The following is a 12,657-nucleotide window of genomic DNA, read 5'->3' as shown; positions in this document are numbered from 1 at the left end:
TCCAAGGAAATCCATCGTGGCATTGCCCGAATGTTATCAGAGAAGAGAGCCAGAGTTTAGACAAAGGACAAAGTAGAAAGAGACTTTTTCTATAATCATGGGTGGTCCTAGCTTGCATGTTATGCAAATGATGTTACCTTAAATTACGGTATCTAACAGGAGGTTCTCCATAATCTGGCAGTGAACAGGAGTAGGGGTGCAAGTGGAGGGGGATTATGTGTGACAGAACAGTATAAAGAATTAATGTTATTTTAAAACATGTTTTGTCCTAGCTTCCCCTTCCCCTCCATGTCCCCAAGTCCATCCTCTATGTCTGCATCTCTCTTCCTAAATGCCACTAGGTTCATCAGTAGCATTTTTCTAGATTCCATATATATGCATTAGCATATGGTATTTGTTTTTCTCTTTCTGATTTACTGCACTCTGTATGCCAGACTCTAGGTCCATCCACCTCACTACAGATAACTCAATTTTGTTCCTTTTTATGGCTGAGTATTATTCCATGTATATATGTGCCACATCTTCTTTATCCATTCATCTGTCGATGGGCACTTAGGTTGCCTCCATGTCCTGGCTACTGTAAATAATGCTGCAATGAACATTGGAGTACATGTTTCTTTTTGAATTATGGTTTCTCAGGGTATATGCCCAGTAGTGGGATTGCTGGGTCATATTTTAGTTATATTTTTAGTTTTTTGAGGAGCCTCTATACTGTTCTCCATAGTGGCTGTATCAGTTTACATTCCCACTAATACTGTAGGACGGTTCCTTTTTCTCCACACCCTCTCCAGAATTTATTGTTTCCAGATTTTTTGACAATCACCATTCTGACCGGTGTGAGGTGAGAGAGTAGCATTGGCATCTATACACTACCAAATGTAATATAGCTAGTGGGAAGCAGCTGCAGAGCACAGTAAGATCAGCTCCATGCTTTGCAATGACCTAGCGGGGTGGGACAGGGATGGTGGGAGGGACACTCAAGGGTGAGGGGATATGGGGATATATGTATACATATAGGTGATTCACTTTGTTGTACAGCAGAAACTAACACTATATTGTAAAGCAATTATACTCCAATAAAGATGAAAAAAATATGTTGTGTGATATAGATTTTTCATTACCTTGCATAGAATGAGCAGGAATGCAAGAAGGATTGTTTACGAAGACATAGCACTCCACATAAGGAAAAAAAATAATCAGAAGTTGGAAGATGTCCTGGGAAATCTATTGAGTCCTCTGTTCTAGGAAAAGAAAAAGTGAAATGATTTACATTTTCTTGAGTTGTTGGTACCTGAGCTCAATAGCAAGAAGATACAGCAAGTAGCTCAAAGATGGCTTCCAATACTGGCTACAATGTGGTACTCACAATTCTCAATAAGGCTCCAAGTTGGGAGTCCCAAAGATTATAAATCTTGTTCATTATAGAAAATTCTGACAGTCTCCCACCCATAATGCAGAATCTTTCAAAAAGGCAAACATCCCCTTTGTGGACATTAATATTTTCCATCTGGTTGGATATTCCTTTGCAGATATTTGGAATAATATAAAATTTTCCATTTATATTTTTACATAAGGGAACTAAGACTTTTGAGATGAAAATGTAAATTAAGCAATTTGTATTTATTATCTCAATTACTCCCCACAACAATCCTATAAGGTAGGTTTAATGCAGTTACTATTTTTCAGATGAAAATGGATGCTTAGATATAGTAAGCATGGTGCTCAAATCTATACATCTAAGAACTATAATTGGAATCCAGTTGGATCAAACTCCAGCAACTTAGCTATTAACTCTTTTTTTTTTTTAATTTTTTTTGGGGTACACCAGGTTCAATCAACTGTTTTTATACACATATCCCCATATTCCCTCCCTTCCTTGACGCCCCCCCCTCGAGTCCCCCCCACCCTCCCTGCCCCAGTCCTCTAAGGCACCTTCCATCCTCGAGCTGAACTCCCTTTGTTATACAACAACTTCCCACTGGCTATCTCTTTTACAGTTGGTAGTATATATATGTCTGTGCTACTCTCTCGCTTCATGTCAGCTACCCCTTCACCCCACGCCCCCTTCCCAAACCTCGAGTTCTCCAGTCCATTCTCTGCATCTGCGTCCTTGTTCTTGTCACTGAGTTCATCAGTACCATTTTTAGATTCCGTATATGTGAGTTAGCATACAATATTTGTCCTTCTCTTTCTGACTTACTTCACTATGTAAGACAGATTGTAGTTCTATCCACCTCATTATATATAGCTCCATCTCATCCCTTTTTATAGCTGAGTAATATTCCATTGTATATATATGCCACATCTTCTGTATCCATTCATTTGTAGATGGGCATTTTGGTTGCTTCCATGTCCTGGCTATTGTAAATAGTGCTGCAATAAACATTATGATACATGTTTCTTTTGGGATTATGGTTTTCTCTGGGTATATGCCCAGGAGTGGGATGACTGGATCATATGGTAGTTCTATTTGTAGTTTTTGAAGGAACCTCCACATTGTTTTCCATAGTGGCTGTACCAACTTACATTCCCACCAACAGTGCAGGAGAGTTCCCTTTTCTCCACACACTCTCCAACATTTGTTGTTTCCAGATTTTGTGATGATGGCCATTCTGATCAGTGTGAGGTGATACCTCATTGTGGCTTTGATTTGCATTTCTCTGATGATGAGTGATGTTGAGCATCTTTTCATGTGTGTGTTGGCCATCTGTATGTCTTCTTTGGAGAAGTGTCTATTTAGGTCTTCCGCCCATTTATGGATTGGGTTATTTGCTTTTTTGGTATTAAGCTGCATGAGCTGTTTGTATATTTTGGAGGTTAATCCTTTGTCCGTTGTTTCATAGGCAACTATTTTTTCCCATTCTGAGGGTTGCCTTTTAGTCTTGTTTATGGTTTCTTTCACTGTGCAAAAGCTTTTAAGTTTCATGAGGTCCCATTTGTTTACTGATTTTATTTCCATGATTCTAGGAGGTGGGTCCAAAAGGATCTTGCTTTGATGGGTGTCATAGAGTGTTCTGCCTATGTTTTCCTCTAGGATTTTTATAGTGTCTGGCCTTACATGTAGGTCTTTAATCCATTTGGAGTTTATTTTTGTGTATGGTGTTAGGAAGTGTTCTAATTTCATTCTTTGACATGTTGCTGTCCAATTTTCCCAGCACCACTTATTGAAGAGGCTGTCTTTTTTCCACTGTATATTCGTGCCTCCTTTGTCAAAGATAAGGTGCCCATATGTGTTTGGGCTTACCTCTGAGTTCTCTATTCTATCCCATTGGTCTTCCTTCATATTTTTGTGCCAGTACACTGTCTTGATCACTATGGCCTTGTAGTATAGTTTGAAGTCAGGAAGCCTGATTCCACCAACTCCATTTTTCCTTCTCAAGATTGCTTTGGCTATTCGGGGTCTTTTGCGTTTCCATACAAATCGTATGATTTCTTGCTCTAGTTCTGTGAAAAATGCCATTGGTAATTTGATCAGGATTGCATTGAATCTGTAAATTGCTTTGGGTAGTACAGTCATTTTCACGATGTTGATTCTTCCAATCCAGGAACATGGTATGTCCCTCCATTTGTTTGTGTCGTCTTTGATTTCTTTCATCAGTGTCTTAAAGTTTTCTGCATACAGATCTTTTGCCTCCTTAGGCAGGTTTCTTCCTAGGTATTTGATTCTTTTGGTTGTAATGGTGAATGGGAGAGTTTCCTTAATTTCTCTTTCTGCTCTTCCGTTGTTAGTGTATAGGAATGCAAGAGATTTCTGTGCATTAATTTTGTATCGTGCTACTTTACTAAACTCATCAATTAGTGCTAGCAGTTTTCTGGTAGAGTCTTTAGGGTTTTCTATATATAATATCATGTCATCTGCAAAGAGTGACAATTTTACTTCTTCTTTTCCAATTTGGATTCCTTTAATTTCTTTTTCTTCTCTGATTGCTGTGGCTAACACTTCCAAAACTATGTTGAATAACAGTGGTGAGAGTGGACACCCTTGTCTTGTTCCTGTTCTTAGAGGGAATTCTTCCAGTTTTTCTCCATTGAGAACAATGTTGGCTTTTGGTTTGTCATATATGGCTTTTATTATGCTGAGGTAATTTCCTTCTATGCCCATTTTCTGGAGAGCTTTTATCATAAATGGATGTTGAACTTTGTCAAAAGCTTTTTCTGCATCTATTGAGATGATCATATGGTTTTTATCCTTCAAGTTGTTGATATGATGTATCACGTTGATTGATTTGCGTATATTGAAGAATCCTTGCATCCAGGGATAAACCCCACTTGATCGTGGTGTATGATTTTTTAATGTGCTGTTGCAGTCTGTTAGCTAGTATTTTGTTGAGGAGTTTTGCATCTATATTCATCAGTGATATTGGTCTGTAGTTTTCTTTTTTTGTGACATCTTTGCCTGGTTTTGGTATCAGGGTGATGGTAGCCTCGTAGAATGAGTTTGGGAGTGCTCCGCCTTCGGCAATATTTTGGAAGAGTTTGAGAAGGATAGGTGTTAACTCTTCTCGAAATGTTTGATAGAATTCGCCTGTGAATCCATCTGGTCCTGGGCTTTTGTGTGTTGGGAGATTTTTAATCACTGCCTCAATTTCCGTACTTGTGATTGGTCTGTTCATGGTTTCTATCTCTTCCTGGTTCAGTCTTGGAAGATTGTATTTTTCTAAGAATGTATCCATTTCTTCCAGGTTATCCAATTGATTGGCATATAGTTGCTTGTAGTAGTCTCTCATGAAGTTTTGTATTTCTGAGGTGTCCGTTGTTACTTCTCCTTTTTCATTTCTAATTCTGTTGATTTGCATCTTCTCCCTTTTGTTCTTGATGAGTCTGGCTAATGGTTTATCAATTTTGTTAATCTTCTCAAAGAACCAGCTTTTAGTTTCATTTATTTTTCTTATGGTTTCTTTCCTTTCTTTTTCATTTATTTCTGCTCTGATCTTTATGATTTCTTTCCTTCTGCTCACTTTGGGGTTTCTTTGTTCTTCTTTCTCTAGTTGTTTGAGGTGTAAGGTTAGGTTGTTTATTCGATCATTTTCTTGTTTCTTAAGGTAGGACTGTATTGCTATAAACTTCCCTCTTAGAACTGCTTTTGCTGCGTCCCATAGGTTTTGGGTTGTTGTGTTTTTGTTGTCATTTGTTTCTAGATATTTTTTGATTTCCTCTTTGATTTCTGTAGTGATTCCTTGGTTGTTTAAGAGTGAATTGTTTAGCCTCCATGTGTTTGTATTTTTTGCAGTTTTTTTCCTGTAATTGATATCTAGTCTCATGGCGTTGTGGTCTGAGAAGATGCTTGATATGATTTCAATTTTCTTGAATTTGCTGAGGTTTGATTTGTGACCCAAGATGTGATCTATCCTGGAAAATGTTCCGTGTGCACTTGAGAAGAACGTGTAGTCTGTCGTTTTTGGATGGAATGTCCTATAAATATCAATTAAGTTGAGATGGTCTAATGTGTCATTTAAAGCTTGTGTGTCTTTATTTATTTTCTGTGTGGATGATCTGTCCATTGATGTAAGTGGGGTGTTCAAGTCTCCCACTATTATTGTGTTCCTGTCGATGTCCCCTTTTATAGCTGTTAGCATTTGCCTTATGTATTGAGGTGCTCCTATATTGGGGGCATAGATATTTACCATTGTGATATGTTCTTCTTGGATGGATCCCTTGATCATTATGTAGTGCCCTTCCTTGTCTCTTTTAATAGTCTTTACTTTCAAGTCTAATTTGTCTGATATGAGTATTGCTACTCCAGCTTTCTTTTGACTTCCATTTGCATGGAATATCTTTTTCCATCCCTTCACTTTCAGTCTATATGTATCCCTTGGTCTGAAGTGGGTTTCTTGGAGGCAGCATATAGAAGGGTCTTGTTTTTGTATCCATTCAGCCAGTCTGTGTCTTTTGGTTGGAGCATTTAATCCATTTACATTTAAAGTGATTATTGACATGTGTGTTCCAATTACCATTTTCTTAATTGTTTTGGGTTTGTATTTGTAGGTGTTTTCCTTTTCTTGTGTTTCCTACTTAGAGAAGTTCCTTTAGCACTTGTTGTAAGGCTGGTTTGGTGGTGCTGAATTCTCTTAACTTTTGCTTGTCTGGAAAGCTTTTGATTTCTCCCTCAAATCTGAATGAGATTCTTGCCGGGTAGAGTATTCTTGGCTGTAGGTTTCTCTCTTTCAGGACTTTCAGTATATCCTGCCATTCCCTTCTGGCCTGCAGAGTTTCTGTAGAGAGGTCAGCTGTTATCCTGATGGGTTTTCCCTTATATGTTGTTTGTTGCTTTTCTCTTGCTGCTTTTAATATTTTTTCTTTGTGTTTAATTGTCGTTAGTTTGATTAAGATGTGTCTTGGTGTATTTCTCCTTGGGTTTATTCTGTATGGGACTCTCTGTGCTTCTTGGACTTGGTGAATTATTTCCTTTCCCATGTTGGGGAAGTTTTCCACTAGAACCTCTTCCAATATTTTCTCAGACCCTTTCTTGTTTTCTTCTTCTTCTGGGATGCCTATAATTCGAATGTTGATACGTTTAAGGTTATCACTGAGGTCTCTGAGGCTGTCTTCTAGTCTTTTTATTTTTTTTTTCTTTTTCCTGCTCTGTGGCATTTATTTCTCCCATTCTATCTTCCAACTCACTTATTCGTTCTTCTGCCTCAGTCATTCTGCTGCTTATAGCATCTAGAGTATTTTTAATTTCAGTAATTTTGTTATCCATTGCTGTTTGTTTTTCTGAGTTCTTATGAACTGTTTCTTGTACTTTCTCTATTTTGTTAGGGAGATTTTGTATCATTTTTACTATCATTACTCTAAATTCTTTTTCAGGCATTTTTCCTATTTCCTCCTCATTTATTTGGTCTTGTGGGCTTTTTTCCTGCTCCTTTGCCTGCATGGGGTTTCTTTGTTTCCTCATGGTTGTCCAAGCTTTTGGGGTTGCTTGTCCTGGTGATAGAGGTGTTTATAGAAGACTGTCCAAGCCTCAGACTAATGTCCAAGTATTGGATTAAACGAATATTCAGTCTAGGAAACACATGCATGTATAAGACCCACAATTATTGAATCCCTTAGGACATAAGGCTCTAGAAAGACCTGACAGAACCCCAGTGTGCTATCAGATATTCAAAGAGAAACCCAGCAGAAATTGACAACTGAAACAGAACAAATCAGAGACAAAAGCAAAAGCAAACAAACAACAAATAACACCCTACACATACAAACATCAATCCAGGGAGGTTTTGTAAGCTAGGATCAAATATAGAAATGAGCTGGAGTACCACCAGAGAGAATGGAGATTCTCAGAATGTAATTAGACAACTGTACTAAGAACTAAGATAAAGACAAAAGCCTAATATTAATACCAAGGCAGTGCATCATCTGGAGAATAGAGCAAGGAGTCTGAGCAGACTGATAGTGTTGCTTATAAGTATGTTAAGATAAAATACACTTAAAATGGCTGGAAGAAAGGGGAACAGAAGAGTGTAATGTGGTTGGAAATATGCAAAGAAAAAGAAAGGAATAGAAGTGTATAAAAGAAAGGGATGAAAGGAAAGTATGAAAGATATTTTGTCCGTACTACCAAAAACTTAGCTAGATATAGAAGTATATAAAAAGTCAAAAAAAAAAAAAAAAAAGAATAAAAAATATCCTTAAAAAATTATGTTGTAAAACTTGTAGATCCCTTAGGGCTAAGAGCGTATTTAATAAATCCAAAAAAAAAAAAAAAAAGAGAGAGAGAGAGAGAGAGAAAGAAAAAAAGAAAAAAAAAATCCAGAACTGATCCCAGAATGGACCAGTTCAATAGGTATTGATACTACTATTTCTGTTTCCTTAGCGTCTCAGCTGTAAGTGTCCTTCTCCTTGCCTTGGGTTTTTTTTTTTTTTTTTTTTTTTTTGCGTTATTCTGTGACCAGCAGAGGTTCCTTTATTTTTCGTCTGTAAGCCTCGGTGTGTGGGAGGGAGAGGGTACAATAGTGGCTCCTTCTCCTGGGAGTGAGTGAGCAGTGGCGCACTGTTGTTTCAGTCAGGCTTGGAGGTGCCTGTTGCAGAGGGCGCTGGTGGCTCAGGCGTACACAGAAAGTCTTAGAGTTGGGCCTCTCTTGGGGTTTTTTCTTTTTGATGCTGGTTTTTTTTTTCTCTCCGCAGCCTCCCTGCTGCTGGCGTTGCAAGGAGTTTTAATCTAGCCCCGCCCGAGCGCCTGAGGGTGCTTGTTATCCCTGAGCACCTTAGGTGGCCTGCAGGGCGTCTCTCCACTGCCTGTTGCAGAGGCACCGAAAGAGAGAGAGAGGCTATGCGCGCGGCTCCTCCCCCCCGCCCGGGAGCCTGCAGCCTCCTTTCAGCTGCGGATCGATGTCTCGATCCGGGAACGCTGAGCTGCGCTGCGGACCCTCCATATGTTTCTCACTCCCTCCCGTCTGCCACAGCTCCGCCGCTTCACCCTCTTTGAGCCCTCGTAGATGCCTCCCTACCGGCTATGTCGGGCTCCCCACAGCCCTTTCTGGTGTCCGAGGCCGTCTGCTGGTGTTCAGCTGGTTCTCTGTGGGAATGACTGCATCCTTCTGTGCATTCCCAATGCATCTGTGGAGAGGGATGCACTCCACGTCTCTCTACTTCGCCACCATCTTTTTCCAGCTATTAACTTAAACTGTACTGTCTGCTAAACAAGAACTGAAGCTCTTTCAATGCTCTTAGTAGTCACTCAAGTACCATTAATTGAACACACTCAATGGCTCAGAAAGAAATCTATCTCTGTTTACTTATTACACAAATCTAGACACTAGAGACAATGTGGGGACAAAAGAGACAAAGTTCCTTCCTTCATGGAGCTTGGAAATTCTTTATTTCTACCACTGCAGAATTTCACTTTATATTTCTGGAAATGGTGGTTAAAATCAATTTTAAATAAACCTTGTAACATTTCCACACACAAATAAAGCTTTTGAATATGAATTTAATTATTTTAAATGGTTGCTTGTGTTGTACATTACAGAGATGCCAAAAACAGCCAAAGATTTTTCTTGTAAAAGTTAAATCTGTGACTACCACCAGGTTTACAGATATTCTGTTTCTATAAATTCTGACCTAAGAATCTTCAGTTGCCTATAACTATACCCTAGATTCATAGCCTGCCGATGGGTGTCAGAACTCTGCAGAGAGCTATGACTTAGAAATATCAAGTGAAATCAAACAGGTAAACTCACAGGAAGCGACACCCCAAAGATGACCAGAGAAGTGAGAGAGTGGCGATTCCCTGGGAGGAGAAAGGAAGAGAGGATACCATTAGAGTGTCTGGAGAAAGATACTCTACAGCTAAAGAGGTGCAGGCAGAGATGATGGGACCAAGTTGTCAGGAGGCTTGATGTAAAGTGAGGATCTTGGGTGCTCACTTTCATTTTCTCTCTGAGATTACATAGTGAATCCTCAGGCTTCTCAAATATGATTAATCCCATACTTAAGGCCATCAAAATATTTATATTCTATTGTAGACATAGGTTGTCCTTAGCTGTTTGTCAAATCATGGCTAATTTAGCTCCATCCTAGAAATAACTCTGTACATGATGCCATATCTAGCTAGCTCCATTCTTTCCAGGCTGAATCATTCTATCTTCCTGAGGTCCAGTCTCAGATACAACCTCAAGATTAGACAAAATTTTAAAAAATCATATACTGAAAAGAATTTAGAAGTCTCTGGGTGTCTATAAAACTGAATAATAAGCAGGATCCAATGTGACTATGAAAAAAATATCGTTTGGCTCCACCTTTCTCTGGCCTTATATTTACTATCCTAACTTATAATTTAGATTTTTGATACTATCTTTTTTTTAATTTATTTTTTGTCTATGTTGGGTCTTCATTGCTGTGCGAGGGCTTTCTCTACTTGTGGTGAGCGGGGGCTACTCTTCGTTGCAGTGTGCAGACTTCTCAGTGTGGTGGCTTCTCTTGTTGTGGAGCACGGGCTCTAGGCACTTGAGTTTCAGTAGTTGTGGCATGTGGGCTCAGTAGTTGTGTCTCACAGGCTCTAGAATGCAGGCTTAGTAGTTGTGGCCCTAGTTGCTCTGCAGCACGTGGGATCTTCCTGGACCAGGGATAGAACCTGTGTCCCCTGCATTGGCAGGAGGGTTCTTAACCACTGTGCCACCAGGGATGTCTGACACTGCCTTTATTGTTTATTTCCTCAACAGGACAAAATTATAATTCATTATATTCAGAATACTTCAAAAACTGCATGAAATATTATAGGAATTTTCACATTCATCAAGGGAATATTAGTTTGTTTCAGACCAATCCTCTTTCTGAAAACAATTAGAAAAGTTAGACAAATATTTTGTAAATAACTTCAGAGAGCATCCAACACAATAAGGATGTAAAGGATGATATTCCAAAGACAAGGGAGGCATGGAGAAGTAAGGCTGTATTTTGTGCAATTCTCCCACTTAAGGATTTGTCTATTCAAAAGTAATAACTCATAAAATCAGAAGTATTAGAAAAATAATTTAGAGTATATCCAGACTGTATGGAGTTGAAAGGATAAAAGCATACAAAAAATTTTAAAGAAGATATAAACCTGAAAAGAGATACGGTATTTGCTGGAAAGGTTAGATGCACATGTAATTGGAGCCCCAGAAGGAGAGTCTCCTGAGGCAAAAGCAATATTTGAACAATATTTTCCCAAACGGACATGAAACCTTAGCCAAAGATACAAAAAACACAACAAGCTCCAAGGAGAATAAACACAATGGACGAAACAAACCAAACACTCCTTGGCACCTCACAGTCACACAGTAAAAGAGCAAAAATAAAGAGAATATGTTAAAAGAATTCAGAGAAAAGAAAGGCATTGTCATCAATCCATTAAATTCTCAATAAAAGGAATAACAACTCTTTTTGTGATTTCCTAATAAAAACAATGGAAGGAAAAAACCCAGTGGAGTGATGTCATCTAATTACTGAAAGAATATGAATACCAGCATTTATTCTATACACGGAAAGAATAGTGTTAAAAAACAAAGGCAAAATAAACTGAGAATTCATCACTAATGGTAATTTAAAGGGCAATCGTTCAATGGAGTATGGGGCTGCAAGAAACTTCTTGTGTATTTATTATTTATAATTTTGACAGGTACAACACAGTCATTTCCTTCCATAGACATCTTACCTATTAAGTGTCTCCTCAGCAATCATGTAAGTGCTTCTTTCCTCATACCTTTGCAAACCAGCATGTTTTAACATTTTTGGATTTTGCTAATATGATGAATAAAAAAACTGTCTCAATTTGATTTCAGTTACTTTCTATCACATGTGATAGTGAACATCATTTCATATAACCAGGGTATATTTGTCTCTCCATTTCTTTGAAATTGTTTTATCTCCTGTGTTCATTTCCTATTAGGTCAGAGGTAAGTAATTTTTTTTAATTTATTATTTTTTTGGGGGGTAAACCAAGTTCAATCGTCTGCTTTTATACACATACCCCCGTATTCCCTCCCTTCCTTGACTTCCCCCCCCTCGAGTCGCCCCCACCCTCCCCTCCCCAGTCCTCTAAGGCATCTTCGATCCTCGAGTTGGACTCCCTTTGTTATACAACAACTTCCCACTGACTATTTTACAGTTGGTAGTATATATATGTCTGTGCTACTCTCTCGCTTCGTCTCAGTTTCCACTTCACCCCCCGCCCCCTCCCATACCTCGAGTTCTCCAGTCCATTCTCTGTATCTGCGTCCTTATTCTTGTCACTGAGTTCATCAGTACCATTTTTAGATTCCGTATATGTGAGTTAGCATACAATTTTGTCCTTCTCTTTCTGACTTACTTCACTCTGTATGACAGATTGTAGTTCTATCCACCTCATTCCATATAGCTCCATCTCATCCCTTTTTAGAGCTGAGTAATATTCCATTGTGTATATATGCCACATCTTCTGTATCCATTCATCTGTTGATGGGCATTTAGGTTGCTTCCATGTCCTGGCTATTGTAAAGAGTGCTGCAATAAACATTATGGTACAAGTTTCTTTTGGGATTATGGTTTTCTTTGGGTATATGCCCAGTAGTGGGATTACTGGATCGTATGGTAGTTCTATTTGTAGTTTTTTAAGGAACCTCCAAATTGTTTTCCACAGTGGCTGTACCAACTTACAGTCCCACCAACAGTGCAGGAGAGTTCCCTTTTCTACACACCCTCTCCAACATTTGTTGTTTCCAGATTTTGTGATGATGGCCATTCTGATCGGTGTGAGGTGATACCTCTTTGTGGCTTTGATTTGCATTTCTCTGATGATGAGTGATGTTGAGCATTTTTTCATGTGTTTGTTGGCCATCTGTATGTCTTCTTTGGAGAAATGTCTATTTAGGTCTTCTGCCCATTTGTGGATTGGGTTATTTGCTTTTTTGGTATTAAGCTGCATGAGCTGCTTGTATATTTTGGAGGTTAATCCTTTGTCCAGTGTTTCATAGGCAATTATTTTTTCCCATTCTGAGGGTTGCCTTTTAGTCTTGTTTATGGTTTCTTTTGCTGTGCAAAAGCTTTTAAGTTTCATGAGGTCCCATTTGTTTATTCTTGATTTTATTTCCATGATTCTAGGAGGTGGGTCAAAAAAGATCTTGCTTTGATGGATGTCATAGAGTGTTCTGCCTATGTTTTCCTCTAGGAGTTTTATAGTGTCTGGCCTTACATGTAGGT

Source organism: Hippopotamus amphibius, chromosome 9 (assembly GCF_030028045.1).
Source record: "Hippopotamus amphibius kiboko isolate mHipAmp2 chromosome 9, mHipAmp2.hap2, whole genome shotgun sequence".
Taxonomy (NCBI): domain Eukaryota; kingdom Metazoa; phylum Chordata; class Mammalia; order Artiodactyla; family Hippopotamidae; genus Hippopotamus; species Hippopotamus amphibius.
This window is presented reverse-complemented; position numbering follows the sequence as displayed.